General features: G+C 40.2%; 1 protein-coding gene across 6 annotated transcripts in view; it reads right to left on the bottom strand.

Moving 5' to 3' along the window:
- Positions 1-12,390, bottom strand: part of LOC133562210 (uncharacterized) — a 243,489-nt gene extending 231,099 nt beyond the window's left edge. For 3 of the 6 annotated variants that reach the window (XR_009808856.1, XR_009808852.1, XR_009808851.1), the window contains exons 1-3: positions 12,276-12,390; positions 11,980-12,168; positions 10,585-10,908 (exon numbers count right to left, since the gene is read on the bottom strand). The gene's annotated coding sequence lies outside the window, so the exon portion shown is untranslated. Of the gene's footprint in view, positions 1-3,081; positions 3,195-10,584; positions 10,909-11,979; positions 12,169-12,275 lie in introns of those variants that run through there. The other 3 variants (XR_009808854.1, XR_009808853.1, XR_009808855.1) reach the window with 3 other exon arrangements.
- Between the last annotated feature and the right edge of the window lie 910 nt (positions 12,391-13,300).

Below are 13,300 nucleotides of genomic sequence, written 5' to 3'. Positions count from 1 at the left end.
AGGTAAAGGTGAAGGCGTAGAAAAGTATGCCTAAAGACTTGAGTCCAATTGAGCGCTTGTTTTCCTGTACAATAATTTGGGCAAATAATGTTGCTCTAAATGCTTTTGGGGGACCCATAGCGTCCAGATGAACACATTTTCACTAACAATTTCTCTTCATGTATTTTTGCCCTTAAGAATAAATCTGGAAGTCATTTCTGATAACACCAAGTAGTTTTTGAGTAATTAGTAGATAAGTAACTCTAACTAATTGCTCCGTTTGTATCGCCAGACTCGATATGTCGGCGCCGCCTCTTGGTATGACGTCATCCACAGAATTGGAGTCCATTTCCCCGCATAGACAATGTGGATAAAGGCATGTAAAGTTAAAAATATCGATCACATAATTACACGTTTTTGTCGCCCTGGTCCATGATTACTTCAAAACTGATCTGGTTAAAATTATGAGAAAAAAAAAACAAAAAAAATCGCCATTTCCTCGTGTTTCCTCATGCTCTTTCAGCATTTTCTCAAAAATCTTGAGAAAAACATCAGGAGAAGAGGACGCAAAATAGAACACTAGCGGCTTACCTTATTGTTTCTCATTTTTACTCTTCTTTCTCCATTTTTCCGCAGTTTCTGACTAATTCTTGCTCCGCTTGAGCGTGCTACCAAAGAAGTTAGGAAAGGTAGCAATAAATACTGATAAAGTTGAGGAATGCTCATCAAACACTTTTTGGAACAGAAGAATCCCCTTTCAAAGTGAAAGGAAAGGAGATTCCAGCCATAACCTGTGCAGCTCTGATTAGTTCCATGCCCAAGACATGTTTACTGTGAGGTCTACTCACCTGGCTATTTTGACAATAATAACTTTGTAGAGTAATATAAGGAGAACAGTAAATCTAGACTGCTGTCCAAGCCAGTATTTTTCAACCTTTATTGAGCCAAGGCACATTTTTTGCGTTGAAAATATCCGGAGGCACACCACCAGCAGAAATAATTAAAAAACGAAACTCAGTTAACAGTAAAAAGACATTGTCGCAAATGTTAAATATGAATTCAAACCATAACCAACCATGCATCAATATAGCTCTTGTCTCAAAGTAGGTGTACTGTCACAACATGTCACATCACGTCATGACTTATTTTGAGTTTTTTGCTGTTTTTCTGAGCGCAGTATTTTAGTTCTTGTCTTGCGCTCCTATTTTGGTGGCTTTTTCTCTTTTTTTTTCTTCCCTGTAGCAGTTTCATGTCTTTCTTTGATATTTCCCGTGTCTACTTTGTTTTAGCAATCAAGACTATTTCAGTTGTTTTGTCCTTCTTTGTTTTTTGTCATGTCACGTTCGGATGTACATTGTGGACGCCGTCTTTGCTCCACAGTAAGTCTTTGCTGTCGTCCAGCAATCTGTTTGTGTTTACTTTGTAGCCAGTTCAGTTTTAGTTTCAGCTTCAATGCCTTTTCTTAGGGGCACTCAACTTTTATTTATTGTTGGTTAAAGCATTAGATACCTTTTTACCAGCACACTGCCTCCCGCTGTTTCCGACATCTACAAAGCAATTAGCTACCGGCTGTCACCTACTGCTATGGAAGACTATTGCATGGTTACTCTGCCGAGCTCTAGACAGCACCGATACTCAACAACGGCACATTTGTGGATTGTAATTACTGGTTTGCAAAAAATATTTTTAACCCAAATAGGTGAAATTAGATAATCTCTCACGGCACACCAGAATGTATCTCACGGTACACTAGTGTGACATGGCACGGTGGTTGAAAAACACTGGTCTAAGCCAGTGGTTCTCAACTTTTTTTCCATGATGTACTCCTTGTGAACATTTTTTTAATTCAAGTACCCCCTAATCAGAGCAAAGCATTTTTGGTTGAAGAAAAGAGATAAAGAAGTGAAATACAGCACTGTGTCATCAGTTTCTAATTTATTGATAAATAGGTTGTACTCGTATAGCGCTTCTCTACCTTCAAGGTACTCAAAGCGCTGTGACACTACTTCCACATTTACCCATACATTCACACACTGATGGAGGGAGCTGCCGTGCAAGGCGCTAACCAGCACCCATCAGGAGCAAGGGTGAAATGTATTGCTTAGGACACAACGGACGTGACGATGTTGGTACTAGGTGGGGATTGAACCAGGGACCCTCTGGTTGCGCACGGCCACTCTACCACTGCGCCACGCCGTCCCAATGTATACAATTTAGAAATTGTATAACAGTGCAAAATATTGCTCGTTTGTAGTGGTCTTTCTTGAACTATTTGTGAAAAAATATATAAAAATAACTAAAAAGTTGTTGAAAAATAAACAAGTAATTCAATTATAAATAAAGATTTTTACGCATAGACGTAATCATCAACATAAAGTGCCCTCTTTGGGGATTGTAATAGAGATCCATCTGGATTTATGAACTTAATTCTAAACATTTCTTCACAAAAAAAGAAATCTTTAACATCAATATTTATGGAACATGTCCACAAAAAATCTAGCTGTCAACACTGAATATTGCATTGTTGCATTTCTTTTCACAGTTTATGAACTTACAATCATATGTTGTTGAAGTATTACTCAATGAATATATTTATAAAGGATTTTTGAATTGTTGCTATTTTTAGAATATTTTTGAAAAATCTCTCGTACCCCTTGGCATACCTTCAAGTACCCCCAGGGGTACGCGTACCCCCTTTTGAGAACCACTGGTCTAAGCTATACACTGGCTACTCTAAATGATATCTATATAAATATACAGCTCTACGCCACATATTTACAATAATAAATATGTGGTTCGTACAATAAATTATTGTAAAAAATGTAGGTAGTGTACAACTGTGAGGAACTAAACATGCATGATCAGTGGCCACAACAGCAGATTTAGCTATTAGGCCCAGTGGATGTCACAAACAGATGTATACTCCTTTTCCTGTTTCAACAGCTCAAAATCTTTTTTGTCAAACACACACGCATGCACACACACACACACACACACACGCACACGAACACACACACACACACGCACAGATCTTTCCCTGCTAACCCTGTCTGCATGACTCATCAGCAGCCATTCTCTACCCCTGTCCCATATCTGTCTCACCTGTGTGTCACCGTACTGTTGACTGACCCACATTCCACTGATCCAGGCACTGACTCGCGGCAGAGCCACACGGCCAGCAGGAGGTGGACGAATGCTGGTTTCCCAGAGTGTGGAAACACTCTGGCATTAGCAAGTGCCGCTCAATTATTGATAAACTACTCAAACATACGTCACGATTGTCACTGTCACTTCCTTTCCTGCTGAGCTTGATATTTTGAATCTTCAGGTACTTTGGGGGGCATGAAAAGAGCAAGCAAGACAGAGAGCACAACGTGTAACCCCAAAAGTCAAACCCTTCGGGATGTCATGTAAAATTTTGAATGTAATATTTTTCTCTGTTATAGTACATTTCTGAAGTTCAAAAACAACAGAGTGTTTAAACAAGCATAAGTCAAGCGTACTAGTCACTATTACTCCAGTGTGACTATACTGTTCTATATCCATCCATCCATTTTTTTCCGCTTATTCCCTTTGGGGTTGCGGTGGGCGCTGGTGCCTATCTCAGCTACAATCGGGCGGAAGGCGGTGTACACCCTGGACAAGTCACCAACTCATAGCAGGGCCAAAACAGATAGACAGACAACATTCACACTCACATTCACACACTAGGGCCAATTTAATGTTGCCAATCAACCTATCCCCAGGTGCATGTCTTTGGAAGTGGGAGGAAGCCGGAGCACCCGGAGGGAACCCACGCATTCACGGGGAGGACATGCAAACTCCACACAGAAAGATCCCGACCCCGGGATTGAACCCAGGACTACTCAGGACCTTCGTATTGTGAGTCAGACGCACTAACCCCTCTGCCACCGGAAGCCCTGTGTTCTATAGTTTTGCACAATATATGATATAAATGTTATACATTTGGCCGACGACAGAGCTTTAATACTACTGTATTGTATCGTGATGATGATACATTCTAGATTTGATAGCAACACACAAACAAATCCGTCACCAATGCAATGTAGCATTCTTACTATAGAGCTAGCGGCTAATATCCCTCCACAGTGCAAAGCCACTTTTAAGTCGGTAATACTCGTCTAAATTGCATTTCTTACATGTATCAACGCTGGAGGCCGAGGAATAGCTAAACATGCTACTCTACACACCATGCGGGGATATGCTTACCGCTAAGTTACATGTCTGGGTGGATCGATACATATATTATCAGCAATGATACAAAATATAGTGTTAGTATACAGTTAATAATATAGTGGTTGAATCAATATTTTTCAATATCAAAAAGTCTTTGGTCATTTGTATTATTATTTTTTTTTTACACATTCAGTAAGTAAGTCCCTGGAGCCAGAAGGTCTTAAAGGGAAAAACAAATCATTTAAATCAGTGTGAATAATAGGAAATAATTTAAATATTAAATAGATGTTGTTATACAGCCATCCTATATCTTTGTCAGATTATAATTGTGATCAAACTGTGTGTCCTTCAATGATCTTGGAAATTTAAACTATCAGTATCAGCATTTGTATGACCAATACTGCCCATGTATGTATGGTATTAGGCCATGTCTACACTAAGTCGTTTAACCCTTTAAACAAAAATTTATATAGCCGATGGTTTCAGCCTCACTAAACCATCGTCTAAGGTCGCCCCCCTCGGACAGATTTTTACACGGGTAACTCAGCTGTGTAATTCTTTAATCTCCGGCACTCTGTATGGACTCATTGATGGTTTACAAAGTGAGTTCGGAGAAGAAGTAACGCCAGAAAGAATGCGCCACAGCCAGCTTCATAACAACCAAAGCTAAAAAGATGGAGGCTAGTCATCCAGACATGCCCGTGTTTTTCCTTCTTCTACATGTACAAAGCTTGTGGAAATCACACATGAATACCTTAAGTGAAGGAAACACGTGATTGCAGCGATTTCGGATACAACACTTCTCAGACTGCAAGAGAACTTTGGCAGCTGTGATTCTATTTACCGAAAAGCTCGGTCCCTTTTTTCCGTGGATGTGATACAGGCAGTGTGTGACTATAAATATGGCTTCATGGATGTGACTGTGAAATGGCCAGGCAGCATGCGTGATGCCCACATCTTTGCTAACTCCGCCATTAACGCGTAGCTGAAAGATGGAACCATTCCCTCGTGTCCCCAACAACTGCTGGAAGATGAAGATCCGGTCCCTGTTTTTATTTTGGGTGACCCAGCTTATCCCCTGACGCCATATCTCACGAAAGAATACCCTAACGCCGGAGTCAACCCACAACAATGGTTATTAGGGGTGTGGGAAAAAATCGATTCGAATACGAATCGAATCGTTTACGTTGTGCGATTCAGAATCGATTCTCATTTTTAAAAAAATAGATTTTTTTTTTATCAATCCAACAAACCACTACACAGCAATACCATAACAATGCAATCCAATTCCAAAACCAAACCTGACCCAGCAACACTCAGAACTGCAATAAACCAAGCAATTGAGAGGAGACACAAACACGACACAGAACAAACCAAAAGTAGTGAAACAAAATGAATATTATCAACACAGTCTCAATATTAGTTATAATTTCAGCATAGCAGTGATTACAAATCCCTCATTGACATTATCATTAGACATTTATGAAAATAAAAATAAAATGTCACAGTGGCTTACACTTGCATCTCATCTCATAAGCTTGACAACACACTGTGTCCATTATTTTCACAAAGATAAAATAAGTCATATTTTTGGTTCGTTTAATAGTTAAAACAAATTTACATTATTGCAATCAGTTGATAAAACATTGTCCTTTACAATTAGAAAAGCTTTTTTTTTTCAAATCTACTACTCTGCTAGCATGTCAGCAGACTGGGGTAGATCCTGCTGAAATCCTATGTATTGAATGAAAACAGAATCGTTTTGAATCGGAAAAATATCGATTTTGAATCGAGAATCGAATCGAATCGACAAAATCGATATATTATCGAATCGTGACCCCAAGAATCGATATTGAATCGAATTGTGGGACACCCAAAGATTCACAGCCCTAATGGTTGTATATACATTTGTTTTTTTAGATTCCTACAATAATTGTTGTTTTTTGTCGCATTGTCTACTTTCTCATGTCGATAAAAGATTTCATTAATTTATGATGGCTCAGGTGTGATTTACTACAATAGGGCACACAGCACACTGGATTCTAGTTAATTGAAATACCACAACAGTGGAAATTGTTCAAAGGAGATACATTTTAATTTAAAAACTTGCCCACAAAACACAGCAAACGAATGTAAAATGCACAGCAAAATATTTACAACATAGCTCTTTTAAACAACAACTTCACAGTGAAGTAAAGTCATGTACTGGAGAGCTTGGAGCAGATGGACACTCAGGTGGATTTTGTTTTTGTTCTCCGCACATGCGTAGTAGGTCGCGTTGCGCCGGTAAACGGAGGGGGGCGGGGGTCTTAAACGGTGGCAATGTTGTGTGTGGACACACATAAGGTTTAACCTGGATAACCTTATCCGGCTTAGTGTAAACAGGGCCTTAGATCGATAGCCAAATGTGTAGAATCTTCCAGAACTTTTGTAAAATATCCAAACAACAGAAGAATAAGTGCAGTATGACATTTAAAGAGAAGTGTAGACAGAACCTTGTTCTTACAAAAAAGTAACAATATATAAATAGTAAATTAGCAATAGATCAATAATCTATCCATCCATCCATTTTCTCCTGCTTGTCGCTTTCGGGGTTGCGGGTGTGTTGGAGCCTATCTCAGCTGCATTCCGGCAGCATGGTGGTACAGGGGTAAGTGCATATGCCTCACAATACGAAGGTCCTGAGTTCATAGTCCAGGGTATACCCCGCCTTCTGCCCCAAATGCAGCAAAGATGGATTAATAATAGTTTTGACAAAATATTATCGGAAGTGGCACAATATATTTATATTTATATAGCGCTCTTCACCAGTGACTTAATGATAATAATAATAATAATGGATTAGATTTATATCGCGCTTTTCTATTGTTAGATACTCAAAGCGCTCACAGAGAAGTGGGAACCCATCATTCATTCACACCTGGTGGTGGTAAGCTACATCTGTAGCCACAGCTGCCCTGGGGTAGACTGACGGAAGCGTGGCTGCCAGTTTGCGCCTACGGCCCCTCCGACCACCACCAATCATTCATTCATCATTCATTCACCAGTGTGAGCGGCAACGGGGGCAAAGGTGAAGTGTCCTGCCCAAGGACACAACGGCAGCGATTTGGACAACAATAGGTGGGAAGCGAACCTGCAACCCTCAGGTTTCTGGCACGGCCACTCTACCCACTACGCCAGGGGTCTCAAACTCAAATACAGAGTGGGCCAAAATTTAAAACTGAACAAAAGCCGCGGGCCAAAGTTGAACAAATTAACCTTTTAATAGGGACCCAAACAAATTTTGCAATGAATATTGAACAAGCAAGGCTTAAATAGGACAGCACGGTGGTACAGGGGTTAGTGCATCTGCCTCACAATACGAAGGTCCCGAGTAATCCTGGGTTCAATCCCGGGCTCGGGATCTTTTTGTGTGGAGTTTGCATGTCCTCACCGGGATTGCGCGGGTTCCCTCCGGGTATTTGGGCTTCCTCCCATGGAAAAAGCAGAGCTTATATAACGTAATAATGCAAAATCAACTTTCAAAAAACATCAGTGGTATATTAAATAAAATCTAATTTAAAAAATTAATACCTCTTTTCTATTTGCAGCCTTCTGAGGTAAATATCAACATTAACTTTTTCCACAGGCTAATAAATTCAAAAATAAAATAAAAATGAGGTGGGCGGAGTTTGGTAGCAGCGGGGGGTGTATATTGTAGCGTTCCGGAAGAGTTAGTGCTGCAAGGGATCCTGGGTATTTGTTCTGTTGTGTTTATGTTGTGTTACGGTGTGGGAGTTTTGTCATTCTTGTTTGGTGTGGGTTCACAGTGTGGCGCATATTTGTAACAATGTTAAAGTTTTTTATACGGCCACCCTCAGTGTGACCTGTATGGCTGTTGACCAAGTATGTGTTTGTGAAAGCAGCATATTTTATGTGACTTGGCCAGCACGCTGTTTATATGGAGGAAATGAGGACGTGACGTCATGTTGTAGAGGACGCCAAAGGCAGTGCCTTTGAGGAACGCTCCCAATATTGTTGTCCAGGTGGAAATCGGGAGAATGGTTGCCCAGGGAGATTTTTGGGAAGGGCACTAAACTTCGGGAGTCTCTTGGGAAAATCGGGAGGGTTGGCAAGTAAGAGTATTAGTGGTGAATGTGGTGTTACCGGCGGGCCAGCTCTAATGTTAATTTGATATTGCCTCAAGGGCCAAATGAAATTAAACGGCGGGCCAAGTTTGGCCCGCGGGCCAGAGTTTGACACCCATGCACTACGCCATGCCGCCCCAGACTTAAAGCGCTATGCATTGTGAAACCCATTATCTAAGTTACCGGTACATTTAAACCAGTGTGGGCGGGTAGGGAAGGTACCCTGCTCAAGGACACAACCGTAGTGACGAGGATGGCGGAGGCTGGGATTCGGAACTGGAACTCTGAAGTTGCTTGCATGGTCTCTCTACCAACCATGCCAAGCCGCCCATATATTGTTACCACATACATCAGCAGTCCAACTAGGAGCCTTTGCAACCTGTTTTGAAATGGTTCTATTATCACTCACATAGAAAATAATATATCCTATACATCATTATTGGGGATAATGCAATATACGGTATGTCGCAATATAGGTTTTAGGCCAATCGCCAATCCCTGATATTCAACATTTGCTATTTTAGCGTTTCAGGGTTTTTCACATCACATTAACTGTTTGTGTATGATTGTTAACATTGCTAAAATAATACCAAGTTTGTGATGGACGGCAAAAGTTTGACCCTGTCACTGACAATTTCTCTTTTTCATTATTCTATTAGGAATTGTTTTCCCCTTATTCACGCAAGTGGAGGTACGCCTGCATGCATTAGTTGCCTTACACCATGGGTGTCAAACTCTGGCCCGTGGGCCAAATTTGGCCCGCCGTGTAATTTCATTTGGCCCTTGAGGCAATATCAAATTAACATTAGAGCTGGCCCGCCGCTGTAACACCGCATTCACCACTAATACTCATACTCGTCAACCCTCCCGATTTTCCCGGGAGACTCCCGAAGTTCAGTGCCCCTCCCGAATTTCTCCCGATTTCCACCTGGACAATAATATTGGGGGCGGGCCGTAAAAGCACTGCCTTTGGCGTTCTCTACATGTCGCCACGTCCGCTTTTCCTCCATACAAAGAGCGTGCCGACCCACTCACATAATATATGCGGCTCATACACACACACAAGTGTATGCAAGGCATACTTGGTCAAAAGCCATACAGGTCACACTGAGGGTGGCCGTATAAAATACTTTAACACTGTTACAAATATACGCCACACAGTGAAACCACAGCAAACAAGAATGACAAACACTTTTTGGGAGAACATCCGCACCGTAACACAACATAAACACAACCGAACAAATACCCAGAACCCCTTGCATCACTAACTCTTTCGGGACGCTACAATATATACCCCCGCTACCACCAAACCCCGCCCCAACTCAAACCCGCCGCCGAAGAGAGGCTTTCAATTTGTATTTTTATTTTATTTGATATGCCATTGATATTTTTTAATTATTATTATTTTAAACTCGATTTTGCATGTCACTCTAAAGTTATATAAGCCTTGCTTGGTCAATATTCAATGCAAAACGTGTTTGGGTCCCTATTAAAGGATGATTTTGTTCAACCTCGGCCAGCGGCTACGTTCAGTTTTAAATTTTGGCCCGCTCTGTATTTGAGTTTGACACCCCTGCCTTACACTGTATGTTGGAAGGTTACCAACAATAGGATTTCAGTGTTTATTTCAAACCTTCAATACGTTAGGTCTAAACAGATTTGTGTTTTGATAAGTTTAAATGGAATACAAAAAGCACAGTCTTTGTGTCTCTGCAGTAAAGCATAGTGAGAATGGGATGCTGCATGAGTACACATGCCTCTGCCATGCAAAAAAGAGAGGCTGGAGGCGGGGCTTGGATGCTGACAATAACCAATGCTTGCTCTCATTGGTTCTCAATGACATCATTGATAAGGGGCTGCAGAAAAAAATAGAAAGGCTCTCTCACTTTCCCTTACACACATTGTTAGCACAAGTTAGAAGTGATCATTAAACCACTACTGACCTTTGCTAGAACAATCAGGCTTTTATAAATCAACTTTACACAGTAACACAACACAAATATGAATGCTTTATCTCTTCGGTCCCTCACAGAATTATGATATTTGAGCCCTCCACAGAGGGGGCAACAAATAGATACACCAATGTTAGCCTAATTAGGGATAAAAGAGGGATGGAAAAATTAAACATGGACACAGCTTGACTTTACACTTGCTCTATGACTTTTGCAATGTATTATATCATAAATGTCAGTGTATTTTAGTGTGTGTATGTGTTGGTTCCACATGACAAAGACAAAAGGGAAAAAGAACAAGTCTTTGGATAGAAATCTTGGTCACTTACCAATTATGATGGACGGAAATGCAATAGTCTGCCATCTCGGTGAGTTTAAGCCGAAGTGCAGAAGGAGACCATCACGTTCCTTTAATCTCCAAAGTATATCCAGGTTTTTTTTTTGTTGCCTACATTTCCAAGTATGCCTTGAAAGCATCCCTCTAGGCAAAGCTGCTCCTGGTGCTTAGGTTTGAATCCGTATGAGTTCTTCAGCTTATCCAAAATAAAAGTGTTCTGTCTCTTAATCCTTAAAGCTTCTTCAAATAAGACTCTGGAGTTCGTACCTCCGTCGTTCTCCCCAAAATTTGGAAAATATTTCTCTACGTAGTCCAGCTATAATCAGAAACAATAAAGTGAAACAATAACCTGTTAGTTAGTGAAACGGAGTGGAACAATTCTAAATAATAATAATAAATAGGAAATATATTGTGAAACCAGCGTTCTATAATAGTCAACATTGACTGGGAGTTGATGGTCAAAAGTTTGCAAAAGTTTCAAACTTTAAAAAATATAATAAAGTTAACAAATATGTTAAAATTTTTACAAAATTCCAATATCAAAACGAATATGTAAAAAAAAAAAAAAGTATAATATTGTGTTTAGATATTGATCAGGCTTTATGTAGTAAATTCTAACATCTCACACTTTTATTTGTCTCTATAAAAATTTATATTTTGAAAAACAAAGTGCAAATTGTGGAGTTGTTATAAACTTTAAATGAACACCGTAGGCTGTTATTAGTAGTCATCTCCTAATAGAAGTTTCATTGTTTGTTTGTTTTTTAAAAAAAAGTTACAAAAAATAAAACAACTTTTAAACAACGTGCCCTTCTGAAAATATTGTTTTGCTTGGTAAAACTTGTTCCTCGTGGACTTTCTTGATACTTTTCTTTGCATGGACTGAGAACAAAGGAGCCTTTACTGTAACAAAGAAGCTGCTGCGCTTATACCTGTTGATCTGTTTCCAGTAAACACATGGGAACTTTCCAACCCATATTTCGTTTCAATGCATTGTATAGCAAATCATTAGAGACAACATGGTCTCGAAAGAGGTTTTATTAATTCATCCAACAAGTTTAAGTATCTTCCCTGCTGACTTTACACCTGATTACATTGTTCTGAATTCCCATAGTGCAGAATTCGCAACTTCGCACACACACACACAAAATAAAACGCGCTGACAAATCAAACAAGTATTTTTTTTTGTCATTTGCATGATGATGATGATGATGCAATCTATTAATTCAACGACTTTAGCTCTTCTTTTTTTTGTTTTTGTTGCATGCGCAATCAACTTCTGATTCATCTGCTTTGTCTTGAGAGTCGCACCATCCCGACAAAATACGAGCAGAAAAGCAACTTCCTTTCACTTGTAGCAAAGTTAATAGTGACAAAGTAAACATACTTTTTGATGGTCATGACGAAATCCTTTCAAGTCGTCTTCCAAAAAAAAAGCTTGAGACAGAGCATCGGACAAAGGAAAAGAGGACCGCTCCTCTCTCTCTCTTTCTCTCCCTCTCCCTATGTCGCTCTACCTCTGCTGCTTTGTGCTCAACTTTGAGCGCTGACGCACCAACAAGAGCGGCAACTTTTACTAGAAAAAAAAAACAACAAAAAAAACACACACACACAAAAATCACTTTCGGGAGTGCACACGCTCAACACGCAGAGAATAAGTGTTTTATCTGGGAGGCGACTCACTTGATGGTGCTCTGCTCCGCGCGTCTTGGAGGAGGAGAAGTAAAGTTTGGAAGGACCCACGCAGCTTAGTGTTGTGGAGTCCCCCCTTTGTCTACACGTGTGATAGATGGATGGGGCTCCGTTTGGCCGCGCCTAGTTCATTGCGCTCTCCAAACAGGAGTCCCGCCCTCTACAAGCACCAGTATGCACGATATAGAGGGCCACTTGCTATAATAACAATGTGCAAAGTGACATAAACTACATCAGACAGGAGTGGTATTGGCATATGATTTTAATTCCCATGAATACATTTAGAAAGTCTATCGGATGCACTGCCTGGAGAACAAAGAACATTTGAGACAAAAGAAAAAAAAAATTAAAGGCCTACTGAAACCCACTACTACCCACCACGCAGTCTGATAGTTTATATATCAATGATGAAATATTAACATTGCAACACATGCCAATATGGCCTTTTTAGTTTACTAAATTGCAATTTTAAATTTTGCGGGAGTTTCGTCCTGGAAACGTCATGTAATGATGACGTGTACTAGAGATGCGCGGATAGGCAATTATATCACCCGTAACCGCATCACAAAAGTCGTCATCCACCCGCCACCCACCCGAACCAACATTTCTTTCCCTTCAAATTCTCCGTGAAAACTGTAATAAATAAAGCACGTTACAAACGTAAAAATAATAACATGCACAGCATGTGGCTCAAACATTTTACCAAGTAAAATACCAACAAATGACAAATACCTCGTTGGCCATACCCGGAAGTAGCTTCCTTACATCCGTTGACAGACCAAACGAGACACTTCAAAATAAAAGTATGCCCACATACTGTTTCAAAGAGTGCTGCTTGTTTTTCGTATGTGGGTAACAACATTTAACTATTTATAAGTGGTTGATTTCTATAGGCTAGTACGGTAAAGTGTTGTACCTGACAAGTTGGGGCAAACTTGCTTCTGCAGCCTTCATCAGAGGTGTCACGTGATGTTAGCGTGACGTTGTCTATGACGTGTTATATGGATTGTACCATC

This window comes from Nerophis ophidion, linkage group LG11, assembly GCF_033978795.1.
Source record: "Nerophis ophidion isolate RoL-2023_Sa linkage group LG11, RoL_Noph_v1.0, whole genome shotgun sequence".
NCBI lineage: Eukaryota > Metazoa > Chordata > Actinopteri > Syngnathiformes > Syngnathidae > Nerophis > Nerophis ophidion.
Note: the sequence above shows the minus strand (reverse complement) of the source record. Positions and strands in the feature narration are given on the sequence as shown.